Source organism: Ahaetulla prasina, chromosome 2, assembly GCF_028640845.1.
Source record: "Ahaetulla prasina isolate Xishuangbanna chromosome 2, ASM2864084v1, whole genome shotgun sequence".
Classification (NCBI taxonomy): Eukaryota; Metazoa; Chordata; class Lepidosauria; order Squamata; family Colubridae; genus Ahaetulla; species Ahaetulla prasina.
In genome coordinates, this window is record NC_080540.1 from 275,474,909 (window position 1) to 275,490,897 (window position 15,989).

Sequence of the window (15,989 nt, forward strand, 5' to 3'; positions counted from 1 at the left end):
ACTTTCTACTATTGACCTCACCCCATTCCTAAGAGACCATAAGGGGCGTGCATAAGAGCACAAATGTGCCTGCCTACCGTTCCTGTCCTATTGTTTTTCTTTTCTTCTTCCTATATATATATATGCTTATACCTCCTAATATTTACTATATATATGTTTATATAATCTTTTTGTATGATACTTACATATATTGTTGTGACAAAATAAATAAATAAATAAATATTTTCTCGAACCCCTCCAAACCCCCAGCAGCCACCCCTTGTAATAGCTGTTGCACTATACAGATGAAGACATTATTGAAAGTGTGCCCTGTGTGTCAGAGAAGATCAAGAGAGTATCAGATGCTACACAGCTGGATTTTCCCCAAATATAGAAGTGAGTCTGTATTTAGATAATTTTTTTAACCAGATAAAGAGATAGTTTGAAAGTCATCCAGTTCTGACTTTATATGACTTTCTACTGACTAATTCATAGATGGACTCTCCTGAGAGATCATTTCCCCTGTAACTCAGTCACAATTAGTACAATCACAAAATCACAAAATTCTCTTCAACTAAACCAATTTAGCACATTGATACCTGGAACATAAACTATCATGAATTCAAATTATAATTATCTTCACCTCCCTCTTGTTAACTGCCATTAATATTTTAATGTTTTTATAGTACCCTACTGTACACCTTTTTTTTTCTAGAATACAATGTGCAAAGGCTTGAGATTGCTGCCCTGTGGAATTTATGATGTCAAGTTAGGATCTTTTTATAGGCAGCATTTGTAACAATACAGGATCAACGCTATGTTTGTGGTGTATCTTGCGGTGTTGGAGGTCTGTAGCAGCTCTTCTGCAACTGAGCTGATTAATTTCCAGCTCAGCTGAGGTTCTGGAGGAAAAACTGAGCAGATAGTTGTGCAGTTTTCATTGGCAAGAATTCTTGCTTCTTCTTCGTTTCTGAGCTCTTCTCCTTTGCTAAAGCCACGGCACTAAGGTGCCTTTTTAAATTGAATGACAACAAAGCAATGATAAGAAGTGGGGTAGGACACGAGCAGCATCAGTCACCTAACACTGCGCGGTTTGTGAGGGATGCAGAGAAGTCTGAATAGGGCAACAGTGTAGACATTTGCAGGAAATGCAAAACAAAAATGTATATCAAGAGTTTGGAAACTGCTGGCTGTGTCAAAGTGTCTTTTTATAGGTGTTGGAGAAAATAAATGGGAGAAAACCATAGAACCGTGATGGCGAACTTATGGCACACGAGCCATTGCCCCAGTTCTGCTCCACTGCATATAACATAACATAACAACAGAGTTGGAAGGGACCTTGGAGGCCTTCTAGTCCAACCCCCTGCCCAGGCAGGAAACCCTACACCATCTCAGTCAGATGGTTATCCAACATTTTCTTAAAAATTTCCAGTGTTGGAGCATTCACAACTTCTGCAGGCAAGTCGTTCCACTTATTAATTGTTCTAACTGTCAGAAAATTTCTCCTTAGTTCTAAGTTGCTTCTTTCCTTGATCAGTTTCCACCCATTGCTTCTTGTTCTACCCTCAGGTGCTTTGGAGAACAGCCCGACTCCCTCTTCTTTGTGGCAACCCCTGAGATATTGGAACACAGCTATCATGTCTCCCCTAGTCCTTCTTTTTATTAAACTAGACATACCCAGTTCCTGCAACCGTTCCTCATATGTTTTAGCCTCCAGTCCCCTAATCATCTTTGTTGCTCTTCTCTGCACTCTTTCTAGAGTCTCAACATCTTTTTTACACCGTGGCGACCAAAACTGGATGCAATATTCCAAATGTGGCCTTACCAAGGCATTATAAAGTGGTACTAACACTTCACGTGATCTTGATTCTATCCCTCTGTTTATGCAGCCCAGAACTGTGTTGGCTTTTTTAACAGCTGCTGCACACTGCTAGCTCATATCTAAATGGTTATCCACTAGTGCGTGTGCCTCCCACCGGCCAGCTGGTTTTTGGGTCTTTGCCACGTATGCACGGGGGAATGGTGCATGCAGGGGGGCTGCATTCGCAGGCGCAGGGTGCATGCGCAGGGGCCACGTGAGTATGCACAGGGTGGGGCATGTATGCGGGCGCATATGCGGGTGGTGTGCACATGTGCGGGGCCCGCTCACACATTGCATTTTGGGGGTTTGGGCACACACAAGTGCATTCGGGCATGTGCACACATGCTTTGGGCACTCAGTCCGGAAAAGGTTAGCCTTCACTGCCATAGAGCAAAGGTAGAGAGGACTAAATGCAATGACATAAATTGCTCAAATCTAAAACAATGCAATCTGCTTTGGCCATGGACAACAGCTCTCAAGTCTTTTTTCCGCGTTGCATGATTCTATCTGGAGGAATCAACTATTGAAGCTGAGATCTTTTCCTGCAATGAGAAGAGCAGGAATATGCTCTAATATTTGCCCACAAATGGAAAGGTTCGACAATATCCACAATGGAGGAATGGTTGACGAAGACAATGGAACTTGCAGAGTTAGCTAAATTAACTTATTTAATTAGAGTAAAAAATAAGGTTCTTTAAGGTTGGTTGGAAACCCTTTGTAGACTTTTTGCATAAATGGAAGAAAATATCTTTATGATTTGTGGTTTTGATGATTAGAAAAAATTGTAAATATAAACTAGAGAACCTTTTATGCAATTATAATAGGCGATAACTTCGTAATTGTACTTAACCATATATTTTCTGCAAAGGAACTCAGAAGTTATCTTTCTTTCTTTTCTTCTTTCCTTCTTTCCCTTCTCCCTAATTTTTTACTCTTTTACTCTAATAATTTGTGCTTTTAGACTTTTAATAAAACAATTACTAAAAACAGTCCCTGGTATCTTTTCCATAAAAGGCGTATGGTTTATTTCTCAGCTATATCTCCCTCTCTCATATGGCAGAAATTATAGAAAATGGTTGCATAGCAATAGCAATTAGACTTATATACCACTTCACAATGCTTCACAGCCCAGGATGATGTGTGTAAGTGGTGGCAAGTGGCTGCAGAAGAAACGGCCGCAGAAGAAGGTTAGGCAGGTATCGGGGTATGCAAGGCCTGGTAAGTAGGGCAGCTCCAATCCCCCCCCCATCCCCACCCTAGCTTTTTTACCTGTGTGCCTCATCCTACCCCCTGCACCCACGGTTGCTTTGCGTCTTAATTAGGGATAATTTTGTGGGTGGGACTTAATTTGATTGCATGTGCTCAAAAACGTGATAGGGCTTCTTTTCAAGGTGGGTCATCTTTTTGGAGAAACACAGTAGCATATTGCCCCCAACAATTTGGGTCCTCATTTTACCGACCTTGGAAGGATGGAAGGCTGAGTCAACCTTGAGCCTGGTGAGATCTGAACTGCCAAATTGCAGGCAGCAGAAGTCGCCTGCAGTACTGCACTCTAACCACTGCGCCACCGTGGCTCATAGAAAACAGTTCACTTTTTTAACCAAATAGCAGAAAGTAACAGGACAGAAAGAGGATATCCCATGAGGAAGACTTACAGAGGACACTACATGCCAGGCTCAAGCTTTGCTAGCTGACAGGAGGCAAAATGCCCCAGGGCAGGCCTGAAATTGATGAAAAGAGAGCAAGAAGCTCTTCTGGAAATATGACCCTGAGGAGTTACTATGCATCACAGAGAAGCTGTATAGCTGTTTCTTTGAATCGTATCCCTTGGTCCTGAGGCTAACATGTACAAGAAACTGTGAATCAGTCAGTGGGAAATGCAATATTGAACAAACTGGCTTGACTTCTTGTTGACCCTGAGCTGGCTGGTTGGCTGGTTTCAAGAAGATCTGCTTGAAATCTAAATCTTGTTAAGTGCTTAAGTTGCATTTTGCTGAACAAAGAGATAATTATTGTGGTTAAGTGACTGTAACAAGGACAAAGGTTTATTAGGAACACTGATTATAATCAGTGGAAGGTCCTTGAAGAGTAACAGAAGTAGAATGAGGAAGGAGAAAGTCAACAGTCACTGTGTACAATTCAAATGGAAGATGTTGAAGAAACTTAAGACCATTCATTAATCTTACAGGAAGCTACAGATATGTGAACATATAGATTCCAGAGCCATAGAACTTCAGGTTAGATCTCTTCTAAAGCTCTTTAGAAACATTTTTAAGTAAATGTTTCAGTTTATGTTATTTAAGATGCTATTGAATTCTTAGGGGTCATTGCCAAAGCCACAGAGGACAGAGAGCATCCTTAACTAAATATGACTTCCAGGTTGGAAATTTGTTTCCATTGGATTTATGAGAAGAGTCTGTTACTTAGTCCCACAATAGATAATACACTTTAAAGCAGTGGTGAAATCCATTTTTTTTTACTATCGGTTCTGTGGGTGTGGTTTGGTGGGCGTGGTGTGGCTTGGTGGGCGTGGTGTGGCTTAGTGGGCATGGCAGGGGAAGGATACTGCAAAATCTCCATTCCCACCCCACTCCAGGGAAAGGATATCGCAAAGTCTCCATTCTCACCCCACTCTGGGGCCAGCCAGAGGTGGGATTTGCCAGTTCTACAAACGACTCAAAATTTCTGCTACCGGTTCCCCAAACTGCTCAAAATTTCCGCTACTGGATCTCCAGAACCTGTCAGAACCTGCTGGATTTCACCCCTGCTTTAGAGCATTTAGAGCCAATGGTTAGGCATCTTAAGTTTATACCTTAAAGTCAGAGGAGAGAAGATGCCCTCATATCAGAGGTCCATATGTCAGATTCATGGTAGGAGAGGACCTTCTATTATAATCTAAAAAAACCTCTGGAGTTCTGCTCAACCATTATATTTCTGCTTTTACGAAAGCAATCTAGACTTCTTTTTTTCAGCCAGACCTTTTCACCTAGGATTAGTTGAGTTAGTGCTTATGATTGCTTTTCCCCAATTATAGTGGGGCAGAAAAATAGGGACATGGAAGGGGCAAGAAAAAGCTAGAGATCAGAGACTGAAAAGGCTGTAACTAACTATTCCCGTGTTAAAATATGTTAATTTTTCTAAAATAAAATTGGGATTTCCTAGGGATGCAGCATCCAAATAGTACAGTGAAAACCTTCAGGTATTTACAATATACCCTTGATAGATTCAATTATTTAGTTTACTTGTAAAAATTATCTAACTGCCTGAAATTAGCTGGACTGTAGGCAGCCTACACAAATTAAATTTTGTTTAAAGGGTAAATTGAAAAGGAAATCATATTTACAATACAAGGCTAAAAATTAGGAAATTAAGAACTAGTGTCATAATACATTAATCCCCAAATACCCTCAGAACAGCAATGTTTTTATCAGCTTCTGGAAAGCCATGAGAGTAGGGGCTAAACAAGGTTTAGGGGGAAGCTGTTCCGTAAGAGGGGGCTGCCAAAGAGAACACTTGCTCTTGGACCCCCTCACATTGTACCTGTTTGTAGATGGGCACTACCTAGTTATTTGGTTAAGGTGGATGGAAAGTATCAGGAAAGGGATATCACTAAGATCGCCAATCAATGGAAATGAGTTCTCTAAGATACCTGAACCAGGTAAGGTTTAATAGGTAATAACCATCATTCTGAGCTGTACTTGGAAACATGCAAGTAGTGACTGTAACGAATAGAATAGAATAGAATAGAATAGAATAGAATAGAATAGAATAGAATAGAATAGAATTTTTATTGGCCAAGTGAGATTGGACACACAAGGAATTTGTCTTGGTGCATATGCTTTCAGTGTACATAAAAGAAAAGATACCATCATCAAGGTACAACATTTACAACACAAATGATGGTCATAGGGTACAATTTAACCCTTAATGATAGCAACAAAAAGTTACAGTCATACAGTCATAAGTGGAAAGAAATTGGTGATGGAAACGATGAGAAGATTAATAGTAGTGTAGATTTATTTTTATTATTTTTTTAATTTTTTTATTAATCACATTTATATACCGCCCTATCTCCCGAAGGACTCAGGACGGTTCACAGGCAAATAAAAAACATATAAATACAGATTAAAATAACAATTAAAAAACTTATTCTACAAGGCCGAATTATTAAAAACAATATAAATAATAAAACCCATTTAAAACCAATAAATTTAAAATCTAATCCAGTCCTGCGCAGATGAATAAGTGTGTTTTAGTAAATAGTTTGACAGTGTTGAGAGAATTATTTGTTTAGCAGAGTAATGGCCTTCAGGAAAAAACTGTTCTTGTGTCTAGTTGTTCTGGTGTGCAGTGCTCTATAGCATCATTTCGAGGGTAGGAGTTGAAACAGTTTATGTCCAGGATGTGAGGGATCTGTAAATATTTTCATGGCCCTCTTCTTGATTCGTGCAGTATACAGGTCCTCAAGGAAGGCAGGTTGATAGCAATTATTTTTTCTGCAGCTCTAATTATCTTCTGAAGTCTGTGTGTTTCTTGTTGGGTTGCAGAACCAAACCAGGCAGTTATAGAGGTGCAAATGACAGACTCAATAATTCCTCTGTAGAACTGGATCAGTAATTAATTAATTAATTAATTAATTAAATAATAATAATAATAATAATAATAATAATAATAATAATAATTAAAAAAACAACAACAACAACAACTAATGCAGAAAAGGTGCAAGAGGGCAATATTGAGAATGATAAAAAATCATGCACTGCTACATTTTGGGCCAACTGAGGTTTATGGGTGGTCTTCAAGGACAGTCTCCTGACTGAAATAAAAGGCAACCGTTCTAACTGGGATCTAGGTCTTGACAATAAGAACAGTCTGCAGTGATGTTGACAGAATAATGTCCATTTTGTGGGATAGTGAAAACCATTAGTTAAACTTGATTTTTATCTCAGAACAAAACAAAACTGAATCAGGCTCATTGAAAGCCAGGTAAGTGGCAATTCTACTTAGTGACCCAGAGAAATAGGAGTCTTTTGAAATCTTGCCTAATTGATGTTTAAGTCAGTGGAATATACAATGGAAGCAGTTAGGTCGTGAAAAATCACTAAAACAATGTTATATAATCCCTGGGAAGAGCCTAAAGAGCTTGGCAGCAATCCATTGTTTTGGGTAACAGCAAGAAGTACAAAATTCCTATCCAGAAACAACAATCTGCCTGCCTTTGTTCTCAAGACATACAGAGCTGTCGGATGACAGCCAAGGAAATGTTGTTGTTGATAAATGTGAACAAAGAAGAATCAACAAAGCAGCAATTCTTCCCGAATGATGGCAAGGGAGGGACAGAGCATTAAATAGAGGGGCCCTTTTAGCAGCCTGCCCCTCCTCTTACTCCTGGCATAGCCATAACCAAGAAGAAGCACTTGCTCACTCAGCATAGGAGGGAGGTGAAATGCAAAGCTACAAAAGCATAATTTCATACTGAGCAAATTCAATTCTCCAAGTGCCCCCTTAATAGAACATTTTATGGAAATGAATGTTGGAGTCTTTCCCCATAGTCAAGTTTAAGGGCTATCCTAGTCCTTGAGCTGGCAGAAAACTATACCAGTGTAAATCTCTTTCCTCCATCAGTGATCCCTATCCTGCCATAGGCATGATGGGGCAAATGGAACTGTCCTCATGTACTCTGGACAAAGCAAGTTAAGGAAAGGAATTGGTGGCTTGTCTATCTTTGTTTCAACTGTCAAGAGCTGTTGAGAAAGGATTTGGGTGTCGTTCATGTGGAATGGGCTTGGGGAGAAGGCAGGTTTTGACTGATGTCTAATCTGGAAGGTTGAGCCATCTTCAACACTTCACTCTGATTTTCCCAATCACTTTGTACAAGAGCCTTCAAAGGGAGCCTGACCATCAACTGCTGGTCATGATTCTTTTGGATTAAAAAAATGGGATTCTTCCAGGCCTGGTATAGTGAATGACATCAGCATAAATTAGATTTCTTTTGTTCCTTTTCATGTATTTAATTTCTTTTGTTTAAAGTTTGCTCATCCTTTCCAATACTTTGCATAACATTGCTTACCTAAAAAGGGAGTAGTATGTTGGGTGTCTTGCACACTGGTAGTCTTCACTAGCAGATGTAAACTCAGAGGAGGAATTTTGTTACTGTTGGAATAACAGCTTTGCTCCCACTGAGATAAATAGGGACAGAACCATGTCCTTACTGAGGGTTGTTAAAATCAGCAAGTGTGGGGTTGCTGTCCAGCTGCGAAATGTATGCTACACCCCTCTATTTGTCTTGACTAATAAATATTTATTTTGCTGCATAAACTGTTGCAAATCACTGCTGTCATCCTCTAAACACAGCAAGGAACTCATGAAGGAACAGGAGTAAAGGAAGGAATGGAGCTACAGGAGTAAAGGAAGGAATGGAGCTAAGAGAGGAGGCAAGGATCCAATCCAAACTCCCTGATAAACACTTGAACTGAACTAAATGGATTCAAGCTTTCAGTGATCAGAAGTACTGGCTAAGCAACTTGCAAATAGCTCTTTTTTGGCAGCTGCTAAACAGTAGCACAACTAGGTGGTTTAAAAGCAGAGGAGCATAAGCTAAAGCCTGGGGATCTCATACCTTCTCCAAATTCCACTTACAAAGAGAGAGGAGGAAAGAGAAAATACACAAGGCATTCATTGTATTTCATTGATTTAATTTTAATTCAATGTACATTTAAATGGAATCAAATTGAGTTGACAAGTGGGCCACAACTATTAGGGGAAGTGTGACTTCCAGCATGTTGTTCAAAGGTCAAAGGAGGCCCTTGGCCTGAAGAAATATGGGCATTCATGGGGCTGATCTTGGACTTAATGGTCTTTCAAGGAGCTCCATTGGATGGCACTGTGAAGCATGAAACTAATATTTCTCATGTCTCTTTCCTTCTTCTTTTGATATCATCATGTTTTATTTCCATAAGCGCCACAAGATAGAAAAACATGAAACGGAGGTTGATCCTCCTGCCTTGGTGAAAAAAGGTGTGTGTGTGTGTGTGTGTGTGTGTGTGTGTGTGTGTGTGTGTGCCTGTAGTTTTCCATCCTTCTGAGGTGGGTAAAATGAGAACCCAGATTGTTGGGGGCAATATGCTGACTCTGTAAACTGCTTAGAGAGGGCTGTAAAGCACTGTGACATGGTATATATCTAAGTGCTAATATTGTTGCTGTTAAAGAGAGAAACACCCCCACACATATACTCCATTCTACCTGTGGTTTAGTGGGCTTGGACAGATTATGGGTAGATGCCTAGGATGGAGATTTAGTCACATTACAAATTGCCCATGTTATATGCTAACAATGAGGATTGTCTCCCTCCAATTTTCACACCTACCCTTCCTTTACTCCTGTAGCTGGGAATTTTGGGATTTAATGGTCTTCTAGAAGACTGCGAGACCTATGTTCAGAAATAGGAGGGTTTACGAGGAACAACAGGCAATCCCTGCAGCTTCATTCCATACCCATCTGCTGCTTCTGTAAAGTATCACCTTGGGCTAAAATGGGAAGATAGAATCTGTCAATTTCACACCAACTCCCATATATCCCAATAAATCCATATTCAAGGTGAATATCAATCCTGGCAGTGAAACTAGCAGCATCCAGTCCATGGAGTACTGAAAATGACATTGGGATAGAAAAAATAGTGTTCTCACCCCAAAGTAATAAAAATAGTAAGAAGTAATAGCACAAGGAACTTCTTATTATCAGAAGCAGTAGAAAACCTATAATCTACTTATTGGTAACAGTATCATCAGCATAGTCTACTTTCTTGGTTAAAATTGACTAGAGAGTCATTTCTCTTCCTCCAATGTATCTAAAGTCAGATCCAGAAGTTTTTCAAAAGACTATTAAGTATGTATTTTAAAACAGGTCAAGCTTTCCTCCAATGTATATAAGGAGTCCAAATAGTACATTTCTTAGGCAGATGTGTCTATGGAAGTTTGGGTTCTTTGGCAATCCAAGCCAAAATGACCAACTGCGCTCTCTCTCTCTCTCTCTCTCTCTCTCTCTCTCTCTCTCTCTCTCTCTCACAGCAATTAAGCAATCATGCCAGATATAAAAGGTGAGCCATGATTGGTCCTACAATTAGGAAAAATGAAATATCCATCTGGGTGGTAGACTAAGACAAGGCACAAATTGAGAGTAAGATCTTATCCATTAACCTCCCAAACTAACGCATTTCATAGTGCTTAAGATACAAATCACTCTGGAACTGTCCCAACTAGTCTCTAATAAACCTCACTCTGAAGAGGTCCTCAAAGATCGTGAGATGGCTGATGAATTAAAAGTAACTATCCATCCAAAGCAAATGGAATGCACTGAAGGGGGTATGCTAAGTGGAATAGTTGGCAGCGTTCATGTACTGAGTTTTTCACTTTGCCTTCAATGAACTTTGAGAATCTCCGTTTATTGGATGTTTGTCTCGCTGGGATCTTTCCTTAGTAGAAACATTCGAAGACTAGAAGCTGAATTATCATCTTTATTATAACTCTGGAATTATGAATAAATGAGAACGAGGAACTGTTCTGTCCAATGAACGTGTCAATAATGAAAATGCCTGCTGCTGTATCAGATTGTTGAGTCTCATTATATAGAAATGAAAGCAGTAGGTATTGCCACATGTCATCATTAATTCAAACTCTCTTGTACTCAAAAGATATAAGCGGTGAAGGATTTGAGCAAAAGAATAATGATTTGCTTTCCATGGCATTTTCTTGTAGGTTTTTTTTTCCTGCAACTTTTTTAACCCCCTGGGAATTCTTGTTGATGTCTACTAGAAAATATAGTTATGATTTGAAGACAGATGGAAAAAAAACTAAAAGGGTCTTTGTGAATCCAAAATGTCTTTGTAATATGTGTTTTACACAGTAGGCATACAAACCTTATCTGAGAGTGAGAAAGAGTTAAACTAGGACAACAATATTTTGTACTGTAATGCAGTCATCACAATTTGTTACAAATCTAGGAAAATGCCTCTTTCTGGAAAGGATCATGTGCCATCAAGTTGGCATCAATTTTTATCGACCACAAAAAATATATTTCTTTCATGATGATCTGTATCTAACCTGGCCTTTCTGGTTATCCAACAGTGCACCCATTGCCACTGTAATTGAGTCAATTTACCTAAGAGGTCATCCTCTTCTTCTCTTTTCTCATTTCCAAAAATAGAGCTTTTACCTGAGAAAAAGAAATACTACATCTTAGTTAAGGTGGTCCCGTGAAGTGGATATATTGATCAAGCAGTATATGCAGTGCAGTGAAGGTGATGATTTAAGTATGAATGAAAATATTAAAAGGTATGTTAGAAAGCCTACTTGTTGTCATCTATGGGAATACAATAAACTAGGAATTCATAGGAATGGATTCCAGTGATTGGTGATAAAAGAACCAAAAACAAGTTGGGGGGAAATTGTGCAGAATGTTGAAATTAGCAGGACTGCAGGCAGCTTCCACAAAATATAGTTCAGAGGAAAAAGTTATTCTGCTAAGTGACATTAATGGATGGGTGCAGAAAACATGAGAAAGTAAGGAGATTGGGCTATTCAGAGAACAAATAATGAATGAGAATAGTGACCTATAAAAAGGTCTATCAATTCTGAGCATGTGTTTTAAATGACTTCAATATAAGTCAGCACATATAAGTACACGGCAAAGGTATTAACAAGCAAATGTTTCCGAGTATGGAACAAACAAATGAATCCGAGTAAGGAATAAACATTTTTTTGGGTGTAGAAAATTAGCACCCACCCCTCTCCTAGAAGAATGAAATATTCTAGGAAATATTAAAAGAGCAGAATATTATATTTCCCTGGATGAAAAAAGGAGAAACATGTTTTTAAAGACAAAGAGCAGCTTCCTGCCCCCAGCAGATACTTGTGCACATTAAGATTGAGCCAGCCTATCTACAAGACAATTAGAACTTCAGCTCCAAGGTGATGGGATTAAGACATGACCCTCAGGACATAATAGGTTTATTTATTTATTTAATTTATTTTATTTTTCGTATTTATATACCGCCCTATCTCCCTAGGGACTCAGGGCGGTTTACAGGCAGATAAAAATACATATAAATACAAAATAAAACATCCATTAAAAAACTTATTCCAAATAGCCGAATAATTAAAAATAACAGTATACATAATAAAACCCATTAAAACCAGTTTAAATTTAAAATCTAAAATCTAGTCCAGTCCTGCGCAGATGAATAGATGAGTTTTAAGCTCGCGGCGAAAGGTTCGGAGGTCTGGAAGTTGACGAAGTCCTGGGGGAAGCTCGTTCCAAAGGGTGGGAGCCCCCACAGAGAAGGCCCTTCCCCTGGGTGCCGCCAGATGGCACTGCCTAGCTGATGGCACCCTGAGGAGTCCCTCTCTGTGAGAGCGCACGGGTCGGTGAGAGGTATTCGGTAGCAGCAGACGGTCCCGTAAATAACCCGGCCCTATGCCATGGAGCACTTTGAAGATCATTACCAAAACCTTGAAGCGCACCCAGAAGGCCACAGGCAACCAGTGCAGTCTGCGCAGGAGAGGTGTTACATGGGAGCCCCGAGGGGCTCCCTCTATCACCCGCGCAGCCGCATTCTGAACTACCTGGAGTCTCCGGGTGCTCCTCAAGGGGAGCCCCATGTAGAGAGCATTGCAGTAATCCAGACGAGACGTCACGAGAGCGTGAGTGACCGTGCATAGGGCATCCCGGTCTAGAAAGGGGCGCAACTGGGGAACCAGGTGAACCTGGTAAAAAGCTCTCCTGGAGACGGCCGTCAAATGATCTTCAAAAGACAGCCATTCATCCAGGAGGACGCCCAAGTTGCGCACCCTCTCCATTGGGGCCAATGACTCGCCTCCAACAGTCAGCCACGGACGCAGCTGACTGTACCGGGATGCCGGCATCCACAGCCACTCTGTCTTGGAGGGATTGAGCTTGAGCCTGTTTCTCCCCATCCAGACCCGTACGGCCTCCAGACACCGGGACAGCACTTCGATAGCTTCATTGGGGTGACCCGGTGTGGAAAAGTACAGCTGAGTATCATCAGCGTACAGTTTGTACCTCACACCGAAGCCACTGATGATCTCACCCAACGGCTTCATATAGATGTTGAACAGAAGGGGCGAGAGAATCGACCCCTGCGGCACCCCACAAGTGAGGCGCCTCGGGGCCGACCTCTGCCCCCCTAGAGAGTTTAGTCCTCTACCCATATAGCCACATTACATCCCCCACCACCGTGCAACCAAACTTATCTCAGACAAACTCCTAGGATTTGCACATGACCCCTACAGCAGCCAATAGAATACATGCCCTTGCCATAGGAATAGGAAGCTCAAGGGCAAGGCCCAAGAGAGGATATAAATATCTCACTCTCCACTCCATTTGTTCAGCTGCACCAGGACTTCAAACCCATGTGGTCCTGTTCATCAATGAATCATCTTTCCAATCAGCCTCCATGTTTCCAGTGTCTTTCTTCCCACTTGGAACTGAACCCAGATAGATATTTCTTCTACCATTGGTAATAGGGTATTGCCTGTTTCACTCCTAAGGGGAATAGAATATTGGAAAATAGATATGCAAGAAGAGGGAGAAAGTGAAGTTTCATGAGTAGAAGTAGAATGCAGGAAAAGAGAATGTTAGCCCTACAGTATATGAAAAACATATTAAACTATCAAAAGAATGAAGCACTTATAAAGGAGGAGAAAGCACAAACTGATTGCAACCAAGTTGAAGGAATTATGTTTCAGGCTGCCATAGAAATAAATGCAGCTATGCTGATAGGATTTCTAAAAATGGAAGGCTGCTGGAATAATGAAGTGAAACAGGCTATGGATGGTAAAAAGGCATGTAAGAGAATTATTGTTGTAGAAATGAAAGTGAGAAAAAGTTACTATCATATAATGCTTGCATATTGTATCGAAAGAAGATGACAGTTCAAAGAATGGAATCAAAAGGCAGGAAGGAAAGTTTAGATCAAAAGAATGAAAGAAAATACTTTTCACTTCATTACTTTGGAAATGGGTGAAGTGAGCTCAACAAGGAGTCTCCAGAAGAGTGAATGGAGTTAAAAATAAAAGTGACAAAATGGTTTGACATGGAAATGAAGTGAAGGAATACCTTAAACAGTCCTTTGGAGATTTGTATTGGGATGATTGGGATAAGAACCAGTTTGGTCTAGTGGTTAGGACACCCAGCTAGAAAGCAGGAGACTGTGAGTTCTAAACCTGCCTTAGGCATAAAAGTTGATTGGGTGACTTCGGGTCAGTCACTCTCACTCAGCCCAACTCTCCTCACAGATTTGTTGTGCAGAAAATAGGAGGAGGAAAGAGTGTGGGAATTACCCACTGTCTTGAGTTATTTATAAAAATAATAAAAGCAAGATTAAAAAATTGTAAAATAAAAATGTGAAGGAGAAGAAATTAATGTTTCAGAGGTGTTCAATAAAAAATGAATGACAATAGAATAATAAATAGTATGAAAAATATGAAAAATGTAAGGCTGCAGGCATCTATGACATCATTGGACAAATGTTAACATATGAAATTGGTTGCTCATGGAGTGTCTGTGTCAATGAATAATATATGAATGTGAGAAAGAAAGTTCATTGTATGTCTGTTGACTTAGGGAAAGTATATGAAATAAATTGAGGATCACCTAGAAATTACAGTATGCAGTGCCCTGCAGTATGGTTTAGTATGCAGTGGGCCTGCTTATTAGTTTCAAAGAGTCATGTAACACCTCAGATCCAGTTTGGTTTGGTAGCTAAGATGCTGGGTCAGAAATCAGGAGACGATCAGTTCTAGTCCTTGTTTAGACATGAAAACTGGCTAGGTGACTTTTCTCCCTTGTTCCAACTTACTTCACAGGGTGGTGGTTGTGGGGAAAATAAGTGGTAGGAGCGTTAGACATGCCTGATATTTAGAGCTGACCAAAAATAAAAGCAAGATGAAATTCTAAAATAAATAAATAAGTATTCCACTAACTACCAACAGGATTTTGAATGCAATTAAAAGTGTTGGTTTTAACTTACAAAATGTTATATGGTTAACTCCTATGGAACAGTTTTTCTTTGAGGCGGCAAGGACGTTAAGAAAGTTTCTTAGTTTTGGCTCCTGTTTTATGAACAAAGCCAGCATCATTAAGTATTATTGTAGCAGTTACTGTGCTGGAATTTACTTACTTTCTTTTTTTATGAACTGCCAGGAATCTTTGCTGATATGAATATGAGCATATCAAATAACAGTGGAGATAAAATGGACTAATGACCAATGACTAGTTTCCAGAATAGGTGTTCATCCTGGAGAAAATTATATGAAAATAATCCCTTTTAGTTTCCATATATTGGTACCTAAAGATGCTTATTTAAATTAGCACTGATGGTCTTTAATGATTACCAGCTAATGAACCTACCTATATTTGCTAAGATTTGTGCCAAGAGAAACAGCTTGTAGTTGGAATGTAACCAACAGAAGAGATAGAAGGATGAGTATTTGGAACTGGTTAAAAAGAAAGAGCCTCAGGGATAATCCAAAACCATGCACTTGGCTTTTAGAATGGAGAAGGAGGGGGAAAGCCTTGTGTGGATGATTACTGCCTATTACACTTCCTACAAAATTTAGAAATAGCTGGAGGACCATTCACTATTATAAAAACAACATAGATTTACTGCTCCTTCGTTAGAAAAGAACTACAGATTTAGTAGGAAACTTCCTACTCGGGCATGTTTAGCTGGAGAGCACCAAACACTAGACATTGATACTAGAAAATCAGAGCATTTTCATATAGGGTCTTTTGCCCGTTGAGAATCATAGTCCTTCCAAAAAGCTCAGAATAATATAGTTCTACCATCTTTTATATTCAAATCAGTTCTATTTCTTTATTTATTGACAATATTTGCAATGTGCCCCAATTTCAAAGAATTCTGAATGGTGTACAAAATAAGCAGCATGCAGTAATATTCCAATCAAAATTCCAAGATAGATGCCCACAAGTAATCAGTTGTGTATATGAGAGATACTCAGACTGAATGGACTTATTTTTCTGAATGCTCAGAACTAAGTGTACTTCTTAAGAGAGAATATTCTATCAAGTCCTCTTATACCACGGGTGTCAAACTCGCAGCATCACGTTGCTG